Source organism: Mytilus galloprovincialis, chromosome 8 (genome assembly GCF_965363235.1).
Source record: "Mytilus galloprovincialis chromosome 8, xbMytGall1.hap1.1, whole genome shotgun sequence".
NCBI classification, from domain to species: domain Eukaryota; kingdom Metazoa; phylum Mollusca; class Bivalvia; order Mytilida; family Mytilidae; genus Mytilus; species Mytilus galloprovincialis.
The window spans coordinates 20,876,684-20,902,184 of record NC_134845.1 but is presented as its reverse complement, the minus strand read 5'-3'; the positions used below and the strand labels follow the sequence as shown (position 1 = coordinate 20,902,184).

Sequence of the window (25,501 nt, the reverse complement as noted above, 5' to 3'; positions counted from 1 at the left end):
GTATCTGTCAGTAGAAACATAACAACAACATGTTTGTAATTTACATAACAGAGAAAAAGATCAGATGGTTTTACATCCGAACCTTACAGGATAGGTGTGATAACTCGCAATCATACCACATATCTTATTGATTTCATATTGTGAGCACTTATCCCTCCATAACAAATGTGTAACATTCAACCTAAGAAGGATAATTATCTGTTGTTGATTGTTTTTTTCTCCGGACAACGACGGATGCAAGGTTATTGCAAGAGTTCTTTGGACTAGACTATAATAAAAATCTGTCAAAATTACTTTTAAACAGCTAGCATTTCTTAAAAACCAGACACCACATGAATAAATAAAAAAACCGAAATATGATTTTCAGCAACCACTTAATTACAGGATCCTGACTTGGGACAGGCATCATGTGTCAAAGCTTAACTTGTTTGATGGCGCCAAAATTAAAGGGGACAATGGTGCAAGAGAAAAAAACTATAAAAGTCAGCTGAAACGGGCTTAATTCATCAGATCAATACAAAGTATAAAAAACTAACAAAAAGACACACAATATAGACCCGAGAGTGCACGCCGTTGCTGACAGCTAGTTCAAGGCATTCGAAACATGATAACAACATAGGTTTAATTTAAAAAAACAGAGAAAATATAAATTTATTTTAATTTAAAACCTTAAATTTGCAATTGGGATACTGCAGTATACACATCCAAGCTTAATAATAATTGATTGACGATGATCTATGATTGATAACATCAAGCTTTATATTAGTTATCTCTGATGATCAGTTGTTTCATTGGCAATCATACCGCATTTTTTTTTATGTTAAAAATGTAGCTTCAATGAGCTTAAAATAGATAGGCCCCTGCTTTTTCCATTTCCATTTACTTTTTAAAAAGTGAATATTAAATAAAATATTAAAAGTAAAATCACAAAATACTGAACTTCAAGGAATAAAAATATCGAAATATTATTCAACCACTACCGAATCACACATGACTGTATTCACGAATGCGCGTACCGTGTTTATGATGCTATTCTGAAACTAGTTTTGGAAATTATACAATACCACATTACGACCCACATACATGTACCTGTAAGTGCCATGTTAATTTTCTCAGGTCCAGAATTATGTGTCCAGTTAGGGTAACCTGGAAATTTTATAGCATATTGAAGGTTCATTTTTAACGTGTGTTCATTTTGATATTATGCAGATTTTTTTATATTTTCTACAGACCGTTACGCTTTTTTCTCCAATATATACACGGTCAAAAATCGCATACTGGAAATACGTACATTATTAAAACAAGATTACTCTTACGCACAAACTTTGTAGAATACATATTTTGGTAATACAAGTACGAAAAAAAGGTGAAACACTGGTGATCCTTGCAGAACAAAAATACAGAATCTACAATGGAGAGCAGATATTGATTGTTTCTCAGATATTAAGTTTCTGGTTTGGTATATCTGAAGTTCTAGTAACCAGTACAGTATAGAAATACATCGGATAGAATTAAGTTCTAGTTGAGAATATCTTTATATTTATTTTTGATACTCCAATTTTGCTCGTAATCCGTGAATATTGTCATCTAGGTTAACTATGCTTCAACGAACATGATGGAGGACATTTTTTTTTATAGATTCTGTAATAGAATAAATTCTCATCCATTGGTCTTACTTGGTGGATACTTTTCTTTTTGGCAGTCATATAATCTCTTTATTTTTATCATGTTTAATTTTTTATCTCGGGCTAGAATGTATGATGAGATAACAACCAACAAGTCTTAGAGTTCGAATGATGTGGATATAGGTGTTATACATTGTAATGGCTGATTCATAACGATACAATTACAAAACTAAAATACAGATGAAATGAACTAAACACACGCACAAAACTACATGATGGGTGTTTTACTGGCAATCATACCACATCTTCTTAATTTTATATTGTGAGCACTCATCCCTCATTTACAAATTTGTAACATCATCATCCTAAGAACACCGGTATTATCTGTTGATGATTGGTTTTGTTCCGAGCGGGCGATGGATTTCAGAGAATAAGATACAATTGTAAAAGTTAACGAATAACGGCGGATGCAGGGTTAATGGAAGAGTACTTTGGGCTAGATTATAATAAAATCTGTCAAAAGGTATTTTAACAGCTAGCATTTATATTACTCAAAAATTAGAAACCAAATGACAATACGTCATCGTACGGCCTTCAAAAAAAAACACCGGATAAGCTATAAAAAGGGAAGTGTAAAACAGTCGAAACGGAAAAACTTACGACCTTATATGAGTTTAAAACTACAAACTGAAACTAAATATGATGTTCAGCAACAAACTACAAAAAACGTAAATGACAACAACTTAATTACAGGCTCCTAAATTAGAACAAGCACATACAGAATGTGGCGAAGTTAAACTAAATTAAGATAATAGTGACTCAGTACAAACTAAAAAAATCAGTGGAAAAGGGATAAACTCCTCAGATCGGTACAAAGTATATAAATTGACACACACTATAGACATGAGAGTACACACAGTTACTGACAGCTAGTTCAAAGCCCTTTACAACTGACAAAACAAATCATATTTTCCTGCCATTAGAAACATGAGAACAACATAGGCTTAGTTTTAAGAGAAGAAAAAATATAAGATGGTTATTACTTTCAGATCTTACGTTTTCAGTTTTGATACTGCAGTGCACGCATTCAAAGCTTCATTAGTGATTTACGGTGACCTATAGTTGGTGATCTTAAGCTTTATTTCAGTTACTGTATATTCAGAAATTATTGCGTTCATTTATTATTGCGATTTTGTCATTTTAAATTAAATGCGATTTTAATTATTACGATTTTGAGAAAAGTCATGCTTAATTCAGTTAAGATATTACAAAATGCGAGTTTTAATTATTGCGTTTACAACTCTGTCGCATTATTCGAAATAATAAAAACCTCGCAATAATTTCTGAATTTACAATATTCTATCATGTAAAGTTGTCCCATTGGTTATCATACCACATTTTACTTGATGATTAAATATGTAGCTCAAATGAGCTAAAAAAAAGATAAGCCCTGGCATTTTCCACTTCAAATACTTCAAAAAGAGTGAGCATTAAAAAAAGTTACCAAAAAAATAAAGGTATCATTTTTTTTAACCTTTACCGAACAACACATGGTAGTAATCAAGAATGTACGTAGCATATTTATGATGCTGTTCTAAAACTCATGTTTTTCTCCGACTGTTTATGACTCTTTACACTAAATCCATTGGATGCTTGATGTGTACTGCTTGATAATTTAGTCTTAGATGCATGAATTTTTATAAGGTGTTAGTGGCTTTGAACTAGCTGTCAGAAACTGTGAGTTCTCTCAGATCTGTACTAATGGTCTTTTTGTTGTTGGGATATACAAGTACCCGGTAACGTACATTTATGTAGTTGTTGTATTTGTATCCATCTGATGAGTTAAGCCTTTTGTAACTGATTTTTATAGTTCGTTCTTATGTTTTACTGATACACAACAGGCCCAGGCTAGGGGAGGGTTAATATCCCGCTAAAATGTTGAACCCCGAAACATTCTGTATACATGTGCCTGTCCCAAGTCAGGAGCCTGTAATTCAGTGGTTGTCGTTTGTTCGTGTGTTACATATTTGTTTCTCATTTATTTTTGTACATAAACTATGCCGTTTGTTTTCTCGTTTTAATTGTTTTACATTGTAATTCGAGGCCTTTTATAACTGACTATGCGGTATGGGCTTTACTCATTGTTGAAGGCCGTACGGTGACCTATAGTTGTTAATTTCTGTGTCATTTTGGTATCTTCTGGAGATTTGTCTCATCGGCAATCATACAACATTATATTTAAATAAGAGCAAATGTTTGACATTATATGCAAACTCATACAATATATTTACGTGTGCAGTGACTTGGATAATAAAAATGTTCATGATGGAAAATGATGGAAAATGTTCTCGTATGTAGATTGGGCTGGATAACAACCCCGGCTGAAAATTTGGACTCAGTTTAGTCAATGTGTAAAACTGGTTTCGTACTTACATTTCAAAAAGCAAGCAAGACCCGGTTTTGTCATAGAAAATAATACATATAGCGTTAAAATGCGTTTTTCCACAAGAGCTTGATCGCCTGTTGGGAAACGGTTTTTATGAGGACATTTGTTTGAATCCACAAACACTTATATTCCTACTTTATCGAAAAAAATGCTTTGTATAAAACTAATATTCTAACGACGAAACACACTATGAAATAAAAAAGAAATTAAATTAAAGGTTGTAACATGTCAAGATGGTATACTTTATAGTTAAAAATATATCAATGACGAAGTATTTGGATATTTATTTCATTAAGCAGACCATATTTTGACCTTTTAGACGTCCTTTCTTTTTCTGTGTAATTCGGTTTGCGCATACACATATTGTCTTTTTTTTAGGAAAAGTGTCAATGTAATTTACAGAAATATAACATGAATTGAGACAACTATGCACACAAAAAAATGTTTATTAGATTATCTGAAAAAATTAATAAATTAATCAGGAAGGAATCACACAATTTTGAAAATATTATTATAATAAAATAATAAAAAGATGGTCTTCGAGAAAAACTATTTGTATTTGTAGAATTTTAAATCCTTAAACGGTTGTTTTTCCAGAATTCTTTTGTTCCATGAAATCAAAATGAGTTCATTTCAAGCGTACCATGTGCCCCCTTCACATACATGGATTTTGTTTACAAGTCCTTACAGATCGCCAACTTGTATTTATATATATATATATATATATATATATATATATATATATATATATATATATATATATATATATATATATATAAGCAATCGCAATCATCTGTAAATAACTGTTGAGGAGACATGAAACCAGAGGCAACGTTTTTGCCATGCAAAACCCTCTTCTTACGATTGTAAACGAATTTACTTTTCTGTGAATAGCAGTTACAACATCGTCACTCCATTAAAATTTCAATTCAAGATTTAATCTTTTACACCATTAGTTAAATATAATGTCAATATTGACGAGTTTATCTAGCAGAAAAAAAATTGTTCATCTTTCTAGGGCACTAGACTGCAACTATTGCCTCATGTTGCTCTAATAATTGTGTTGGTTTTTTTATGTCAAGTTGGTTCCATATTCAACATTCAATATTCAACATAATAAACAACAAAGGAGTATTCCTTCCAGAGGTTGATGGTTCTCTACGGACATTCAGGCTTCCTCCACCAGGTCAAACTGACCGCAACAAATAGCCCAAAGTGATGACATTGGCGTAAACATCCCATCAACCAATCAATCAAATAATTAGACAAAAAAAAAAAGTTTCTGAAATTGTCAAGATTGTCTCAATAATTTTAGATCTACCAATAAATATTGAGATATGCGCAGCAATTTTATTATATAAAAACCCTGTCACCAAATGTCCAACAATAAGATGAAAGTGCGTAAAAAGCCGGCCTTGAATGTCTCCGTTTTAAACTGTTGACGTTCATCCTTCTTCAGTTTCCTTTTAAAACTAATTGTAACTTTACTTACTTTCCGTACTCGCAATATCATCAATCCATTAACACTTTGATATAAGGTAATTATGATTTAATCTATTAGACTATTGTGAGATAAATAAGGATTCGTTTAAAATACACGATTTTGAAGATTTTGTTTGATCAGAAAATTGCCTCTTTCCGGAACATTTCGCATCAATGTTTGCCTTATTTTGTTCAGTGTGTAATAAGGGTACTGTTTTGTTGGCGGTTGTGTGTTACTTAAGCATTTCAGTTGGCCGTGGAATTTTCTGTCTTCATCCAATTATGATTCCTGTATTTTTTTATTTTTTTTTTACTTCTTGTAATTGGATATGAATAAGAAATGAGGTAAAAAGTGGTTATAAAACATTACTTGGAGGTGGTTTTTTTCACTTATCATCGTTAAGAATGGGAAACCTCACAAGCCAATACGTTTAAATTGTTTGAGGTCTTGAAACATATTCTTATCAGAAAAGAAAGTTCTGTTATCTAGAATTCCATAGAATAATGACAATACTTCCATTTTTAATTCTATCGAATTACTCTAATCATTTGATTTAAAATAATTAATCTTTACTTCTTATTGTAAACTTTTTGATACCAGTAAAATATCATGTAATTTGTGTTTTATCACCAAATGTTAGATTATGATGATGTCTTTTATTTGTAAATTGTACTATATGATAGTTGCTTGGACAAATATGCTAAAAACAATTCTCCAAAACGTTTTTGTTTATAGTCTGAATTTGCGGTATTCATAAAAGTCATTAAGAAGAATTAGTCTGGAAGTATTTCTTAATTTTCTTAATTATGAAATATATAGTATGCAACTAGATGTCAAACATAAACAAAGTTAATTAAGATTGAAATGTAGTGACTCCATATTTAACAAAATTGACTAAAAGTATCTAGTTGTAATATAACACAACTAAATTTATTACTGTTCCCTGTAAGGAAGGGTTGGGCGCACGCACACATATTTAAACCCGCCTAATTCTTTAAGTGTCCGTCCAAAGTCCGGATGATGTCATTCGGTGGTCGTCGTATGATGCTGCATATCATTTGTCGTATATTTCTTTTTGAATGGTTTTATATTTTTTTATATCGGGACCTTATATAGCTTACTATGATGTATGAGCTTTGCTAATTGTTGAATTGTTAAAGGCAGTATGGTGACATATAGTTGTTTGCACTAACGTCATGTGGTTTTTGGTGGATACATGTAGTTGCCTTGTTAACAATCATACCACATCTCATTCTGTTATACAATACTTGAAAAAAGACTCAAAGCCATAATGTATCATAGTATGTCATAATAATTTATTGACATACTATTATTTTATATGGTTTATCTACTAAGTCCATAATAGGCTTTAATAAAACTCGTCACCATTAACATCGATGAAAAACTCTCATCAAAGAAACAAAACTTAAAATCTGGTACTACAAGGACGCGTTTAGTCTATTTTATAAGACTCATCAGTGGCGCTCGAATAAAAAATGAAATGGCTTCAGCCTTATGATGTCTTAAGAAGGCGTCACATAACAAAAATTGCCTTCCATGACGTCATTAACTATGTCAACTTTAGATGATACATGAGGTTCTTTTTTTTTTACTTTTTCTTTTTTTGTCGTCAACGGGTCATTGTAAACATTTTGTCAAAAATTTTATAAAGATTAAACCAAATTAATTGTAGTCAAGGTATTTGAAAAATGGTCAAAGTCAATTTCAAATATATACTTTATATCATTTTATTGTTTTCCAGATGGAATTAAAACTAAGGACAAGTGTTGTCATAGTTTGTATCGTCTCGATTTTGATAGGAGGAACATCCGCTGTTATCTGCACAAAGCAATGTATTAAGACAGCCTTCGGATGTTCTCTTATATGTAAATCGAATAATATTCGGTATGATAATTACAAGATATGTGCGGTTTACTGTCGAGTGAAATGTTTTGAGTGTGCACTAGAATGCAGAGAATCTACCTACTCGTGCAAAGATTACTTTAATCTTATTTGAAACATAAATTTTTATTGTTTATGATTATTTCTTTGATACATTTGTATATCTATACTCTGAATATATGCTAGTTTTATCAAGCTTGACTGTCTTCATAGCTGCATAATAAAGATTTCGATATTAATTTACTTAACCAGATAAGATATTTAGATAATAATAAATACTGTTATGTACATTTGTACAATCTTTTTTATTAGTTCTCTCAGGTGACAAAAAATATGACACTTATAGTAAATACATTCGATATCTAATGTATTATTCAGGATCTCATCTTAAATTCTTTGTTATCGACCTGACGAAGAGAGACCCTTGAATTAAGGTTGCTTACAAAACGTACGAGATGTCCAACAGTAACACCTTTAACATAAGAAAACCGACGGAAAGACGAAACAAATAAACAATACATTGCTCCGAACATAAAGGACCCCATAAAAAACCAAGGGTGAACTCGTGTGCTCTCGAAGGCTAACAATTTGTGTTCTACTAGTGATTAAAAAATGCTTGAGGCCTTATCCTCCGACAAAGGCAAATATAATCACAAAACATCGATACATTTTACTTATGTAAAACAACGTTTTGACACACTATTAGTTGAAACAAGCTTGTACAGGGCAAGGATAAATGAGATTTTTACCTTTACATACTTTGGATGATGATACATTGTATTGCACAAATATAACTGTTTCAATGAAAAACAACACTAACCGCGTTAAAGCAAAACAAACAACTACCATGGCAACACTGTCCTGTTCTACCAGTGACACACTTCGTGTCGACCATTCAAGATTTTACTAACCAACAATATTGTCACAATCGATACGGTATTGTGATTTCGACAAGTGAAAACTATCCGTGGCATCGGATTTTAAAAATTAAGTTTTTGTAACGGTTAATAGAAGACGAGGGGCGCCATGTTATTGCGCGCTCATGGTTTTCTGTATCTGTCAGCAAAAACATAACAACAACATTTTTGTAATTGAAATAACAGAGAAAAAGATAAGATTGTTTTACATTCGAACATTTACAGGATATGTGTCTCACTCGCAATCATACCACATCTTTTTTTTCTTTTTTTTTATATTGTGAGCGCTCATCTTCCATTACAAGTTTACCTACAGATAGTTCTTTTAAAATACTAAGGCTTTTCCACCTCGGAAATAGATTACCTTAGCTGTATTTGGCAACACTTTTAGGAATTTTGGATCTCAATGCTCTTAAACTTCGAACTTTATTTGGCTTTTTTTTTTTTTTTTTTTTGGATTCGAGCGTCACTTTTGTAGACGAAACGCGTGTCTGGTGTATATTCAAAATTTAGTCCTGGTATATATGATGAGTTTATTTTCAACCTACGAAGGATAATTATCTGTTGTGATTGGTTTTTTTTTCTCCGAGAGAGCGAGGGATTTTAGAGACTAAGATAAAATAGTAAAAATTAACGGACAACGACGGATGAGTTATTTGGGCTAAGTTATGATAAAATCTGTCAAAAGTAATTTAAAACAGCTAGCATCTCTTAAAAAACAGAGACAAAATGAATAAATGAAACACCGAAATGTGATTTTCAGCAACCACTTATTTACAGGATCCTGACTTGAGACAGACACATAAATCATGTGTCGAAGCTAAACATGTTGCTGGAACCAAAATTAATGAGAACAAAGATTTTACAGGAAAAAAACTATAAAAATCAGCTGAAAAGGGCTAAACTCAGATCGACACAAAGTATAAAAAAACTAACCAAAAGACAAACAATAAAGACCCGAGAGTGCACGCCGTTGCTGACAGCTAGTTCAAAGCATTCGAAACATGATAACAACATAGGTTTAATTTAGAGACAAGAGAAAATATAAATTTATTTTTATTTCATACCTAATATGTTCTATTCGGATACTGCAGTATACGCATCCAAAGCTTGATAATAATGATTGATTGACGATCAACTAAATGTACGATTGATAACATTAAGTTAGTTAAGCTTATAATGGCAATCATACCTCTTTTTTTGTGATGATTAAAAATGTAGCTAAAATAAGCTTAAAATAGATAGGCCCCTGCTTATACCATTTCTATTTTCTTTTTAATATTAATAGAAGTAAAATCACAAAATTACTGAACTCCAAGGAATAAAATATAGAAATATTATTCAACCACAACCGAATCACACATGAATGTATTCACGAATGCGTGTAGCGTGTTTATAATGCTATTCTGAAACTAGATTAGGAAATTATACAATACCACATTAAGACCCAAATACATGTACCTGTAATTTCTCGGGTCTGGAATTATGTGTCGAGTTAGGGTAACCTGGAATTTTTATAACGCAAAGAAGTTTAATTTTTAACGTGTGTTCATTTTGATATCCATGCGGATTTTGTAATATTTTCGACTGGCCGTTACGTTTTTTTTTCTCCAACATATCTTTATTCTTCCTTTTGACAACAAAACTGCATATATATGTAAAAACAAATTAAAAGTATCTGCCGATTTAACCAATCACGCTGACAAACAGCAGCTTAAGTGGAGCATTTGATATTAAAATCGAAAAAAAATATCTTGTCCTTTTTTGCTTTTGATGCAAAAAGTCTTTTTAAATAATTACTGAAAACATATTTATATCTTATACAATCGAGAATGATTGACATTATATGCATACGTATACCATACATTTATGTTTGTAGTAACTTGGATAATGAAAGTAGTCATGATGGAAAATGTTCTGGTATTTTGTGTAGATCAGGCGGTAATCTACCTCGGCAAAAAATGTTTCAATAGTCTATAATAACCGGTACGGTGACGGACCACCAACAGACAGAGAACAGGTAGAATACCTGTTTATTTATTTGTAACTTTTATGATATAAAAGAATATGAATAATTATATAACAACTTTCGATTGTGCGATGTAATATCTTCTTCAACTGTTCAAGATCAACGGAGAATTAATAAGTATAAAGGTATGTCAAAATGAAGACTAGCAAACTAGTGATTTTGAGTAGCTCAATATGTGTATTAATGTACATGGAACAAAACAAATTGTCTATTCCAAATTGAAAATCCCGGTTTTGTCAATTTGTAGACATACATTTGTAAAAACAGACGCGTATAACGAAAAGTAAAATCCTTTGTAAATCAGGAGCTTGATCGCCCGTGAGGAAACGGTTTGTCTTAAAGGACATTTGTTCGAATCCACAAACCCTTGAATTCCCTCTTAATTGAGAAAAAAGTGTTTTGTCTAAAACCAATACTTTTACGACGAAATAAAAAAAAAGAACTTAATAGTTGTAAAACAATTTGTGGAGTTTAAACTCTCTTTGATATTTTGTATATGAGTTATTTCTTCAAGCTTGGACATTATATATGAACGGCCTTGCAAGAAGTTGATATGTAATTTTCTTCGGCATCATGATGGATATGCAAATGACGCCAGAAATCATAGGGTATCTCCCTGTTCCAGACGAACTTCGACCGAAAAAAAACGTTAGAAATTTCCAATTAGAATCTTAATATTGTTTTTAGTCTCATCAACTTTTACCTCACACCACCTTTTATTTACTTTTTACGAAAAAGGCGATTGCTTAATATCGCAAGCAAAACACATGGTGTCGATGTTTATCTTACCTTCTATACATTTCAGGAATAAATTATGATTGGTTAAAAGCAACTGCGTGGAGACCGTGTATATTCCATATCAGGTTTGTTAGGTTCCATGTCAGGTTAGAAGGCGGGGTTTATTGCAATACACGGTTAGTAGTACATGTTAATGGTATGTCCCTTTATACACACAACTAGGTGTTGGTGATAACATTGATTATGAAAATCCACTCATCATAGATACCAGGACTAAATTTTGTATGTACGCCAGACGCGCATTTAGTCTACAAAAGACTCATCAGTGACGCTCGAATCCAAAAATTGATAAAACACATTAAGGCTAACGAGTTGTTATTGTTGACATTTATTTCTGTATAGACCAATGGAAGTAATTTCCTAGTTCTATAACGGTATACTATTGAAGACTTGAAGCGTTATTCGCATAGGGAAAACAGTTGATCATAACTCAAACAGTACACAACGAAGAAGAATTCCTTTCGAAAGTCGGTGATTCTTTGGCGTAAACATCCCATATCGAACAATCAATCGAATAACTAGAAATAAAAGAAAAAGTTTTTAAAAGTGTCATAATTTGTCTCAACTTTAGATCTACCCCGCAATTTTATTTTATGAAAATTTTATCACCAATTGCAAATGTCCAACAATGAGATACAAATGCGTGAAAAGGCGCCCTTCGGTGTCCCCGTTTCAAACTTTTGACGTTCATCCGTTTATAGTTTCCGTTTTAAACTAGTTGTATTATGTGTAAAATTACTTACTTTCAGAGGTCACAATATCGTCACTCTATCAAGACTTTTATTGAAGGTAAATTTTATCTTTGAAACTATTATGAGTAAAATTAATTTGAAATGTACGCTTTTGAAAATTTTGAATAGAAGAATCTTAATTAGAATTGATAGAATTTTTTTTAAATTTGTTAAAAAAAAGTTTTTATCATACCTTTTTTTTTAAATATGATAAAAAGTAAGGGTCAACTTGGCAGGTTGTCCAAAATTGTCAGAATTTGTATAGATTATGCATAGAAAATCAAATTATGTGTGATAAAAAGAAAACTACATCTAGATTAAAATAAGTAAATTCATAACACTTTCTATTATAAAAATAACTTTATCTCCCTTTATTGTTGAAAAAAAAAATCAAACACAAATAAGATGTTTTTGAGAAATGACAGCCGTTATTATGATAACACACACAATTTTCTATATTCACATAAAAAATCTTACACATCAATATTGATTATATACTACTCTCAAAATTTGCACATTTCATTAAATATCTAGACCAATGTTATCTGCTACTTCAAAATCCAAAGTGGAGGAAGACAATCGAGTCACCTTAATTGTGATTCTTTCCATATTCTAGGTTTCCCATATCAACGTTGAGATGGAGCATGTGCACCAAAATGTTTATTCACACTCTATCAATTGATTAATCAAGATGAAAACATCTGTTTACAGTGCTTTCGATTGATGGAAACATTGAGCGTTGAGAGACGTTTGAAAATACTAGATGTCAATTGAAACTGAGGACAAGTGTTACCATAGTTTGTATCGTCTTGGTATTGATAGGAGGAACATCCGCTGTTATCTGCACAAAGCAATGTATTACGACTGCCGTTGCTGGGTGTTCTGAGAATTGTAGATTTGTCAATCCTTATGATAATTACAAGCGTTGTGTGGATATCTGTCGAGTGAAATGTTTTAAGTGTGTGCTAGAATGCAATGAATCTAGCTACTCGTGCAAGGATTATTTTTATCTTATTTGAAACTTAATTTCTATCTGTTAAAATTATTTCTTTTATACATCTTGACTCTGACTATACTACTTTTATCAAGCTTGGCTTCATAGATGCATAATACACAGTTTTATATCAGATTAATCAACCAATCGGATATTTAGATAAAAGACTGGTTCGCTGTCTTTTACCTGTTTGGCTTTGACGGTTGACAACAAGGGTGTCTGTGATACCTTTACGTTGCAAGGAAGAGGACTAGCCTGTTTAGATTACAATAAATATTTTTATTTACTCTTGTGTGAATCTTTTTCGTTGGATTTCTGGACGTATATGCTTTTAAATTCGTCAGCTTCCGTCACAGGAGGAACAAATTGCCATACTTATAGTAAATACACTCACTTGATACCTAGTTCAGTGTGTAGATTCATTGTTATGGACTTGACGGAAGGGAGACTCTTAAGTTATGCTTGGGGAGAAAACATCTGACAAGTCCGACCATAACACTATTATCACGAAAAACGAAGAAGAAAAGACAAACAAATTAACAAAACATTGCTGAGTAAAAAGTATTGACAACACAAAAGGCCAAAGGTGAACGCGTGCGGTCCTGTAGGGACACCAGTGCTTGCTCCACTAGTGATTTAAATATGTATGTGGTCTTATCCTACGATATAAGCATTACAAAAAACAAAACATCGATACATGTTAATTAAGTAACACAGAGTGTTTACAGAATATAAAAGTTTTAAATACTATAAGATTGTACAAACCATACTTTTACCTGTTGAAAAAACACATACTTTGAAAAGTTATGTTTCAAAAACTATAATTGTTAGACTGAACAAACAAGCAAAACCAAAACAAACTCCGTACAAACAAAAACACAGTTGCCATGGAAACAATTTCCTGCTCCACTAGTGACACACGTCGTGGTGGTCATACAAGATTTTACTCAAAATCGGAATTGTGGTTCTGACAAGAGAAATTTATCCGTGGTCATCTCCAATATAATTGTAAAACGTCGTTGTTGCTTAGTTGTAATCTGATTGGGCAATGCATTTTAAAGATTAAGAGTTTGTAAAGGGTTATTGAAGACGACGGGCGCCATGTTGTTGCAAGAGTACTTTGGGATATAGTCTAATGTAGTATACTGTAATGTAGTATTTGTATCTGTCAGTAGGAACTTTACACCAACATTATAGTTACAACCCAGCTCCTTTGTTCTAACAGGGGTGATCTGAGCCGGATCACCCCCACCAGATCACCCCAGTTTAAGTTTCTTTGTTATGCATGCTTTCCTTTGTTATGTAAAATTTTGGCGGGAATGTCATATCCAGTATAAAACTTATAATTAATTATACGGAGAAGACTATCTATTAAAATTCACGTAGAAAAAATCCAGTGTATATGCTGGGATTCGAACTCAAGACCTTTAGCATATCAAGCCACGACACATACAACTTCACCAGGACGACTGGATACGGACTATCAGAAATTTAACATACTTAAAGGAAGCAAGATATTTTTATAACTGGGGCGAGTTGGCAGACCTTTACTCAGTGGGGTTTAAACCCTTTTCGTTAAACAAATGAGTTGTCAGACTGATTGTTCAATTTGATTTTACACTTTTTTTTAAGTTGGGCGAGTCGGTTACAAGAGTGGGGCGATTTTTTTCATAAAGTGGCGATAAAGTGTAGGTCGATTGGCCAGTGGGGCGAGTTCACATTGTTTGATATCTACCCATCGTGTTAGGGGGTCATAAAGGATATACATCAAATAGTAATATATAAAGTATATAATAATGGTTGTGTGGCGTTCTAAACTAGATTTTATGAATTGTAAATGGTTTTTCGTCTAATCTAAAACAGCTGGGATGTAAAATAGTTATCCCATTCGGACTTGGTGTGTCAGTGTAAGATCATTCTCTAGCTTCCGGCCATCGTGATGATCTTACACTGACACACCGCGTCCTTATGGGATAACTATTAATGATTTACATGGCAGAGAAAAAAAAGATTTAGGCAAACATGTATATCGCGGTTTCTATGTTTTCAATCTCTGTATATACGTTTTAGATAATGACTGAATAAAGTATCACGTCGTAAAAAAAACACGAAAGATATTTAAAAAAAGTACAGTAAAACTATAACACAGAAAATATATTAAGCTCTACAAACTTGTTATCGTATAATAAAATTTGTGCCGTAGTACCCTTACAACAAGGAGGTAGATCACTTATTTTAAATCATACTGTATTTTTCTGTTTGTGATGATTAATTAGTTGCAATATATTTCTCTGATTTTTCTAAATAAAATCCATATTTTCACTTGTCTTAAGTCATAACAAGCAGGATATTGTTATTTATGCTGTTCGTAAAAATAAATACATTAACTCACACATCGAAATTCATTTGAAGAGTAGCCGAACGAGTAGAGTACAAATGAGATTTTTCAGTAACTAGTCTCGAAAATAGTTCAAAACAAATACTTAAACTGTGTGCATATGTTTGCTGCTTGACTTATTCTTTGGCTGTTTTGCGTACCAAAAGCAACAGTCAAAAACAGATGATCCCTGATTTGGTAGCATGTGTTTAATTATATTGAGATGATATTAAAAATCACTAATTTCAATTTAAATGGTACATGTTATTGAAATCATTATCCAGACGTTTATAAAATTGTTTGTAAAGTTTTACAAAATATATTATCCTTTAATATTACTGTTCTTTATATGTGCAAATACCTCCATATCTAGTATTCAAGTAAGTAGTTGAACATTGGAAGAGAGAATTATTACTGGGATAAAACTTCCTTTAATTTATTCCAAAACACTGTATCACCAAATTCATCGTTTGGATATTCGATGTAAGAGCTGGATTGAACTAACTCTAAAACCATCAATGGTAAATCTTTTGGTGACATTTGCTCGAGAAATACTAGAAATAATATGTTTTCCTTATTTCTGGAATAAATGCTTTCCACTTTTGCCATGTTGTATTCAAACATACACCAATACGAATCCAGATAATTATGTGACATAACAATAACCACTTTTCGGCTGTTGTGAATTGCAGATGTGATGTTTCCTGCAATGTCATTTCCAGGTAAAAAATCTCTGTTATGGATACAAAGCTTCAACTCAGCTTCGCGTTCGAGACAAGTTAAAGTTTGTCATGAACGAAAAATCTATCGTTGTTGTCGTATGATACAAAAGCATCGTACTCATATTGGCCATCATTGTTGTAGTTTTCTTTATTTTGCACTTGATATTTATTTTTCACCATGTAATACATATATCGTAAGCGCCATCTATTGCGGTAACATATACCCCAAATTAGAATAAACAAGAAAACGACCAATGATGCTACTGTGCCAACAATCAAAGAAGAATACGACGAACATTCCTTCTGAAGCTTCTCAAAAACTCTATTCGGTTTCTGTAATGATTCAGAGTTCCCATGAGACGTCAGACATGATGTTTTATTTTTATTGTGAATCCTGATTTTTGTTGTTGACATCCACTTAATAAAGTTTATTGTATCACAACTACATTTTAACGGATTTCCACTTATATCAATAGAAAAATTGTTGTTGACTTTGTACACGTTTTCTAATTGAAAACGAGCATGTTCATCTAAATTTGAAATTCTATTATTAGAAAGGTCTAAATTTGACAACTGTTTCATGTGATTAATTTGAAAAGTAATATTATCTATCATATTTCCTGCTAATTTTATGTATTTCAAATTTGCCTGAGAATTAAAAAATGCATATGATAAACTCGGAATCCTATTATTTGCCAAATTGATCGTTTGAAGGGCTGGCATATGTTGCATTATTTCCCCTTCAGTGTCATCCGGGAGTACAAATCCAAGTAGATTATTTTGTAGGAGTAATGTTATTACATTTGGAACGCTTTTAAAAAATACCTTTGACACATTTGAGCAAATATTGTTAGATAAATCTAAATATTGAACATGATCAAAAGTAAGAAGTGGACCAATCCACGAATAGAAAATATTATAACTTAGATCTATATATTCTACAATATTTTCTGCAACTGAAAACTTTGGAATTTCATAGCGGAGAAAGCATTCTTTGTAAAGAGCTTTTTTTAATTTTCGAGGAATTGGCAATACTCTCCAAGACGTGTTATATCGGAATATTTCATCAGGTGCATGAATTGGTTTACAAACTTGATTACAACAGGATTCGTCAGGACGCTCGCATATTTCTTCGTGTTCATTGTTCCTTCGCGAACTGAACAAAAACGAAGTATTGACAAATTCAATCTGCAAAGTTATCAACTCGAAAAGATATTGGCCATACGAAAATTCATTGTCGGACATAAAGATTTTTCGAATGGAAAATGGAAGCTGTTGTATGGCTCCATCTTCGAAGAGCTGGATTCTATTACTATCACCATGCATTTCTTGCAAGTTGGTATATCTTAAATGGTAAAAATGCCGCTTCAAAACTTTCGTATTCATTTGAAATGTCTTATGAATTTTATTAAATTTCAGAATCTTTATCGACGTAAAGGGAAGGTCAACTGTCACATTTTCCAAACCATCAAACCTTAGACATGTGTTAAAAGAAACGTCTAGAGTTGATAAATTTCTCATAAAACTAAATGAACCATTGTACATGTAATTCACTTTACAAGCAGACATATCTAATTCATGTATTGTTGGTACAGACCTAAACGTGTCCGGTTTTACGGTGTGTATGTAGCACTGTCCAGATAATCCAGAAACGTCTAGTGTCTTTAAATGAGGCATTTCAGGCAGGTTTTCATGAGACGAATTGTAATCAATTTTCAATGTAAGTAAAGATGGAGAAAATGTAACGTTGTGATTGCTCCAGCTGATTCTGTTCATCTTAACATCTAAATATGATAGTGTTCGTAGATATAAAAACACATCTTTTGTTGTTTTTGTTATATTATTATTGTTCATCTGAAGCTTGAAGACACTATGTAGTCCATAAAACATTTCCTTATTCAGAAAGTGTAATCTATTAAATGAAAGGTTTATTTCAGTTAAGATATCGTTGTCTTTAAAATGATGTTCCGGTATATTAGATATATTGTTATTACTTAGATCTACACTGCTTACATTTCTTGGCAGGAACGGTATTTTCGATAGATTTACGTGTGAACAATCAACCTCGACATATGTTTTATTTGTAGTTTTACATCCACATCTTTGATCAAAGAAACATGTAGTTTTCGTCTGTACACTTACTGGCATCATTAGAACAAAAGACGTGAGAAAGAAAATAAGTAGTGTATTTGCCATACTTCTGAAATGAAAAGTGCATAAATTATCACAAGACGACAAAACCAATATGTAATTAATATATACTTGAACATTTAGAGCCTTTGAAATAGGTTTTCGGTTAGAGGATTTCACAATTACAGCTTATATATGTATTCTTTTGTTTTGGCTTTTTCACAAAGTACATAGATCTTTACTAAATTATTTCATTCATTTATAGATTTAGTGATTGTTGTGCCTTATTAGCATTATTACTTTTTTGTGCGATTGTCATGCAAGTGACATGTTAAACTAGCTACATGTATAAAACAATCCACAATTTTCTACTTGAAAAATGCTTGTACCAAGTCAGAAATATGACAGTTGTTATTCATTCGTTTGATGTGTTTGAGCTTTTGATTTTTTTCATTTGCTTAGGAACTAACCGTTTAGAATTTTCCTCCGAGTTGGTTATTTTTGTTTGTTTTACTATTTGTTAATAAAGACAGTAGATTGCTAAATTTCGAAAATCAAAAGTGTCAATTCGTAATGATCAAAGCCTAAGTATGGTAATTGTATACAAACTTGATAATTTGATATAATCGAAAGGACGGAAATTTAGTAAAGATACAATATCAAAAACCGCTCATTTGTGGGAGAGCTTTCTGGATAAAACTTAGAAGTCCTGATCACATTATTTTATTCGTGAGGTTTCACATTGGCATTAAGTGCTAGAGCTACATTTTGTTTTCAATACTAGTTATCGCAACATCTATCTTCAAAACAAATCAAACAAGTAAACAAATCAGCTGTGTGATTACCATATTGCTAAAATAAGAAGTACATGTAATTGAGGAATTACTAGGACATTTCTGCGGGATTTATATTTCACACAAGTGTATCTTACTTAAACTTTCAGTAGTCAACACAGGTGCTGGTGCTTTCAACTTGGGCAATATTCTTCATTATAAATTAGTTCAATCGATAAGAAACTCCCTATTTTAAAGATCAGTATGTACCAGTCATTTCCACTTAAACCAAACCAATTACAACTAATTTTTTTTCAATTACAAACACGTTTTGCAGGATCTCCTGATTGCACCTGTGCTACTTCCCCTATCATATTAAATCCAGCTGGCCACGTTAATACTGGTGACATCAACATTGTCAATAATACTTCCCTACGAAATGTGTTATCCAAAGGTCCCAAATGTCGTGATCCTAAATCAATTAATTGAAAACACATTTTCATAAAACTGATGAATTTAGTCGAGGAATATGTCAGACAAGGAGTTATACGCAAGAAAGAAGACGTATATACCCTTTCCGAATAAATTAAGGCAGTGAGGTCGTTGATACAAATTAGAATGAAGAAACTACATCAATACCTATGCTCCGTCAATCTTTAAAGACCTAAATATTGCAAAACACGTGTCCTACCTTTATGACTATTATGTTGTCGTCCCAAAATATAAAGACCCTAACAATATCGTGTATGTGTTTAAATTGCATTACATTAACTGCCTGAATAATGAATAAGAAAGATATCGATAATTTTATTTGGAAACTGAACATATACCCCAACGACAATTACTAAAGAGGACATCCTAGATAATCATAGGTCTGTTCTATGTTATTTTGGAATTTCAACCAAAGATGAAGAACTGGATCTTCCATCACTGAAACCTATACTATATCTGTGTCCTTACAAACAACAGTATATTGTTGGGTTTTCCTAGTACTCCAGGAAACCTCTTTCTTAATTGTTTACATCAATTTTTTTAGCAATTAAAGCCGGGCTTTAAAGTTATTGTGAACTGTCTATTTCAGAGGTGGCGTGATTCAGATGTGGATACAGAAACTTCAAAGATCTTTCATCTTGCAATAGTATACAAACATTGGATATTTCTACACTTTACACAAGTATCCCACTCCAATTTAGAAAAAAAACATTGAAAGATCTCGAGTTGGTACTGCATTGTTTCATAAAACAGAATGGCCAACGTAGATATAAGTTTCTTGTATTAAAAGAGGTGCGAATGATACCAGAGTGACAGTCACACGCAGGCGTCGACAATAAACTGACAATGCCAAGGCTACAAAGGCAAACAAACTAATAAAAGAAGCACAATACACAACATAGAAAACTAAAGACTAAGCAACTTGAAACCCACCAACAACTGGGGGTAATCTCGGTTGCTCCGAAGGGAGTAGGGAGGTATACATTCTACTTTGAAAAAAATAACTCTAAGCCTAATAAATTCTGAAACAGACATTATTAAGATGCTTGATTTCTTGATTGACAACATATGTGTTACGTTTGGAGGACGTGTTTTTAATAGACTACCAGCATTCCCATGGGAAACTTCTGTGTCCCTTATCTTGTCGACGTGTTCCTTTATTCTTATGAGTCTGACGTCATACAGGAACTTCTTAGGGAGAAAAAAAGAAGATGGCAATATCTTTTCACTTTACTTTCCATTATAGATTAAAAGAGGATGCTCTCTCACTAAATAATTCATAATTCGTGCGCTATGTTGAACGCATCTATCCCATCGAACTAGAAATAAAGGATACAACAGATATAACTTAGTTTGTCTCATATCTTATCGGTTGAAAACAAAACTTTAGGACAAAAAAAGATGATTTCAACTTCCAAATTGTGAATTTCCATTTTTTTGTAGAAACATTCCGACAACGCATACGCATACATACACAGTATATAACTTCAAATTGAAACGACATTCCCGGGCTTGTATGTCCTGTCATAATTTCCTTGATAGAGTGTTGCTACTCAGAATGAAGCTATTAAACCACGAGTTCCGAGTAGTTCAGTTGAAATCATCCCTTCGTAAATTTAACATCACGACTTGGTTGACCGTTGTTGAATATCATTTGCATGAATGATAGAGGATATGCTCCTTATGTCGTTCCCCTTTCACGAATATGGCTTGTCGAATTAGACTATTAACCGGGTTTGTAATGACACGAGCAACACGACAGGATATGCTTACCCTTCCGGAGCACCTGAGATCCTCCCAGTTTTTGGTTGGGTTCGTGGTTTTTTTTTGTCTTTAGTTTTCTATGTTGTGTCTTGTGTACTCATGTTTGTCTTTTTCTTTTTTAGCCATTACGTTGTCAGTTTATTATAGTTCTATGAGTTTGAATGTGCCTCTGGTATCTTTCGTCCCTCTGTCAAACGGTCTTTTAAATATTTACTTACTTTTACAGGAACATTGCTTTCATTGTGTACTTTAATGACTGTATCACTATTAGATCTTTTCAACACTTGTCTTCACCTTCAGTTGACAACGACTACAATAGGTAAAATGTTAGTGGTCGTCTCAGAAATATTGATAAATATGGTTGTATATAATATAATTGCCATTGATTAGTAATTAAATTGAAAGGGAAAAAATATGAGTGCCTATTTTTATTTACAACAACGGTAGTTTTCTTGTGTTGATTATAAACCATGTAATGATTTAAATTCTTTAGTTTTATTTTTGGATTGAGTATGAATAAATCATCATAGATACCAGGATTAAAATTTCGTATATACGCCAGACGCGCGTCTCGTCCACAAAGACCCATCAGTGACGCTCGAATCACAAATGTTAAAAAGGCCAAACAAAGGACAAAGTTGAAGAGCATTGAGGACCAAAGCTCCCAAACGTTTTGCCAAATACAGCTAAGGCATATATATAAGAGTCTGGATGGGGTTTACAAAATAGACACAAATGAACCAATAATATGAAATCATGACACAAAAAAAAAGAAAAAGAAAATCATAAAAATTATATAGAATACTGGGGTGCTAAACTATGATAAAGAACAGGGAATAACGAATAATTGGCAACATACAATAGAGAAAAGAGAATAATGGACAAAATAAAAGAACGTTAAAAGAAAATGGGTAAAAAGGAAATAAAAATAGAGAGAAATGCTACAAAAATAAGAGAATTTAGAATAAAGGGACCCCATCCATTCCCTCACGAACCAATAAGAGGGAAATCTTTAATATTCTATTTTTTATTTCTGTAAGATGAGATTAAAGCTATGGTAAGCTAGCAAAAAGAAAAAAATGTGTAAAAAAATATGTAAACATAACTTTCGACATAGGCGGCGCATCTCTATATATATATAGACCGTTATTTGCCTCGGATGCCTTTCACAATGCACTCTACACTTAGCAGGGTTTTAGACAGGAAAATAGACAAGACAAATACTTTACTAAATTCTCACTACTTGTCACATATAAAATATATAGCTTTTTAAAACACAAGTTAACAACAAGAGCCACTCTATAAAGAGTTATGAGAGACTATAAACCATTTTTCTTATATTATTATACAAATACAAGTCAACTATAATGAGTATAAAATACATTTTAGCTTCACTAAAATTTCATATCAGATTTAGGCAGTATTAAATAACATATTTTCAATAGTAAAAAGGTTTTTTTTCATTATCAGACATATGTATAAAAAGTCTCATCAACAATACTAGCATGGTTAAAAATAAAATTACGAATATCTGAATATACAGGAGAGTTTCACAAAGCATTTTTTTTTTATCTTTTTAGATGGACAATACCACGAATGAAACACATTAAACATTTTGAGGTACAGCGATATATAATCAATAGTCGGAAAATATGTACCAAGTCAAGAAATCGGAACGGCTCCGAAAAAACACAGAGATACATAATATCGTAACCTTAAATTTCTACTTTTGACCAATATATTCTTGGGTTGGAAAATGGGCATGACATATGCAGCGGGTTGCAGTAGAACGAACATGGATCAACAGAAGTGCTCCAACAGGCTAGGTTTAGCAGATCAAGCTTCTTACAACACATAAGACGTGTTTTCTGTAGTGATTATGCCCGGGAATGGAGAAAATGTTTCTAAAACAAACAGACGGAATTGATTCATTGGACACGAAGATAACTTATAAAATCAATTATATTCAATATGTTGAGAATCAACGTCTACAATGTTCATACATATGTTTCGGACACGTTTTGGACATGCAGATTTTCCAGGTACAATGTCTTATCTGTTATTATGTTACTATGGGAATGATAAAATGTTGTGTCATATCAAATAACATTCCAAAAACGAATTGCCAGCTATTGGCAAGCGAATTCGACTTCCATTGTGCGTTGAAAATCGCAAAACTAGATGTCAATAATCATATTACCGAAGATGCCATAGTTTCGAATGTGAATATATTGACGTGAAATATTTATGCTTTTAAACTTTTTTAACATGCGATAAGAATCATGCGAAAGAAAGTGGAAAATACAGAAAATCCAGAATAGCTTATTGCTAAATATTCGTTTTTTTTTAATAATATCGTTAAAATTTAAAGATGTAGTAACATGATTATCATACATGCATGTTATTAAACCAAGAGTTCCAAATGGTGAAGTTGAAATCATCCCTTCGTAAATTTTACGGACGCCATCACGAGTTGGTTGAACGTTATGGAATAACCGTTTCACAAATGATATCGGATATGTTCCTTACGTCGTAACTACAATCCCCTTCCCTTTCATGAATATGACCTACCGAATTAGACTATTTACCGGATTTGTAATCACTTAAGCAACACGACGGGTGCCACATGTGGAGCAGGATCTGCTTACCCTTCCGGAGCACCTGAGATCACCCCTAGTTTTTGGTGGGGTTCCTGTTGTTTATTCTTTAGTTTTCTATGTTGTGTCGTGTGTACTATTGTTTTTCTGTTTGTCTTTTTTTATTTTTAGCCATGGCGTTGTCAGTTTGTTTTAGATTTATGAGTTTGACTGTCCCTTTGGTATCTTTCGTCCCTCTTTTATATATAAATGATTTTTATCTTTGACATGACCCCTCTATTTCTCCTGTAAACTGTAGGTGTTAATAGTCAGTGTCGAGGTTGTTGAAAAGATCTATTTCGGGAACTTGGGGATATCCCTTCCGTTTTATGGTATGTCGCGCGATATTTAAAGAAACAATAGCGAAGTTTTATTTAGTTAGTCTGGTTCCAAGTTAGCCTTAAACAGATTAAAATTACCAATTCTGAGGATTTTCAACTGTTTAATAATGAATACGAAGGATAGTATAATAAACAGCCAGTTGTAAATTAACCTTGTTTGGGCTTCATGAATATTCCCTTATTGTTTATTATGTTTTTGATACCATTTTTAAAGAAACATATTTTGTACTGATATGCACATTTTTGCATGGCCAATAACAATAATAGCCGCAAGTCAAGGTTGGTTATCAGCCCTCGAGGCCAATATCAATATCAGCCACGCAATCCATATCAAGCCCCCAAGTTGAACTTGTCAATCAAAAACTATTTGTAAACAAAGTTTCATTCGAAGCAGCTAGACGACCAGGAGAGGTTTCTCACAGATCAAATGACGATGCATGTTAAACATATTAGAATAATATATACTTATCAAATTAAGGTATCACACGTACAGTTACGCAGTACCCGAAATTACAAAAGATGTAACGAGGGAAAAAAAGCATTTTTCGTTGATTGTGTTTATCTGCTAGTTTTGGAGATTTTGCGTTTTTAATTTTTGTTTTAATATAAATGAATTATTCTCGAAAATCATAACGAAGCAACATGATGCGCGTATTGTCAGTTTCGTTGATATTATCGTCTTTTGTTTAGCAAGTTGATTCCAAGAATATCTATTCATGAATTACGTATGTTACTGACGAGTCATTGAATTAAATACTATCATAAGTGAACTGTGTACGACAACACAAAATAGTATCACTCTTCAGAATTATAGATCGCTTAGCAAACCAGGAGTTTAGCTAAAACATGGCCTAATATGAACTAAAGGATAAGGAAATATAAGGAGTAGTGGTGGGCAATAATTCAGTTGCATTTCATTTCTTCAGAATTGATACGATAAATGATTTTGTCGAAAAAGTATTTGTTTTACAGTAATCCTTTTCAAGTGCTTAATAATTATTTAACTTTGTTTCAAATTTGTAGTTTCATATTATTTTAAATACTTACTACAAATGACAGACTAAAATGGCATCCAATAAAGTAATGATCGATTAAGTTTAAAACATTCCTATCAATCTAGAAATGGGTTATCTAAGGACGAAAACATTTATATACTGAACCGAACAAAAAGTGACACATTAAATCAAGGTATCTAAAATATTACAAGTTTTGAAATTTACAACAAATACATTATAATTGATTATAAAGTCAAACAAATGAATGATACTCTTTGGTGTAAGGACAATGTTCGTAAATATTAAGTGCACACACTATTACATACAACGAATGTTGAAAACATAT

The 25,501-nt window shown here is 32.4% G+C and overlaps 1 long non-coding RNA gene and 1 pseudogene across 1 annotated transcript; one reads left to right on the top strand and one right to left on the bottom strand.

Moving 5' to 3' along the window:
- Positions 1-5,482: 5,482 nt before the first annotated feature.
- Positions 5,483-7,746, top strand: LOC143043173 (uncharacterized). The gene is made up of 2 exons (XR_012968240.1): positions 5,483-5,609; positions 7,317-7,746. It is a non-coding gene; the product is annotated as an uncharacterized LOC143043173 (long non-coding RNA).
- Positions 7,747-15,292: 7,546 nt separating this feature from the next.
- Positions 15,293-25,256, bottom strand: LOC143085300 (toll-like receptor 4; annotated as a pseudogene).
- Positions 25,257-25,501: the final 245 nt, after the last annotated feature.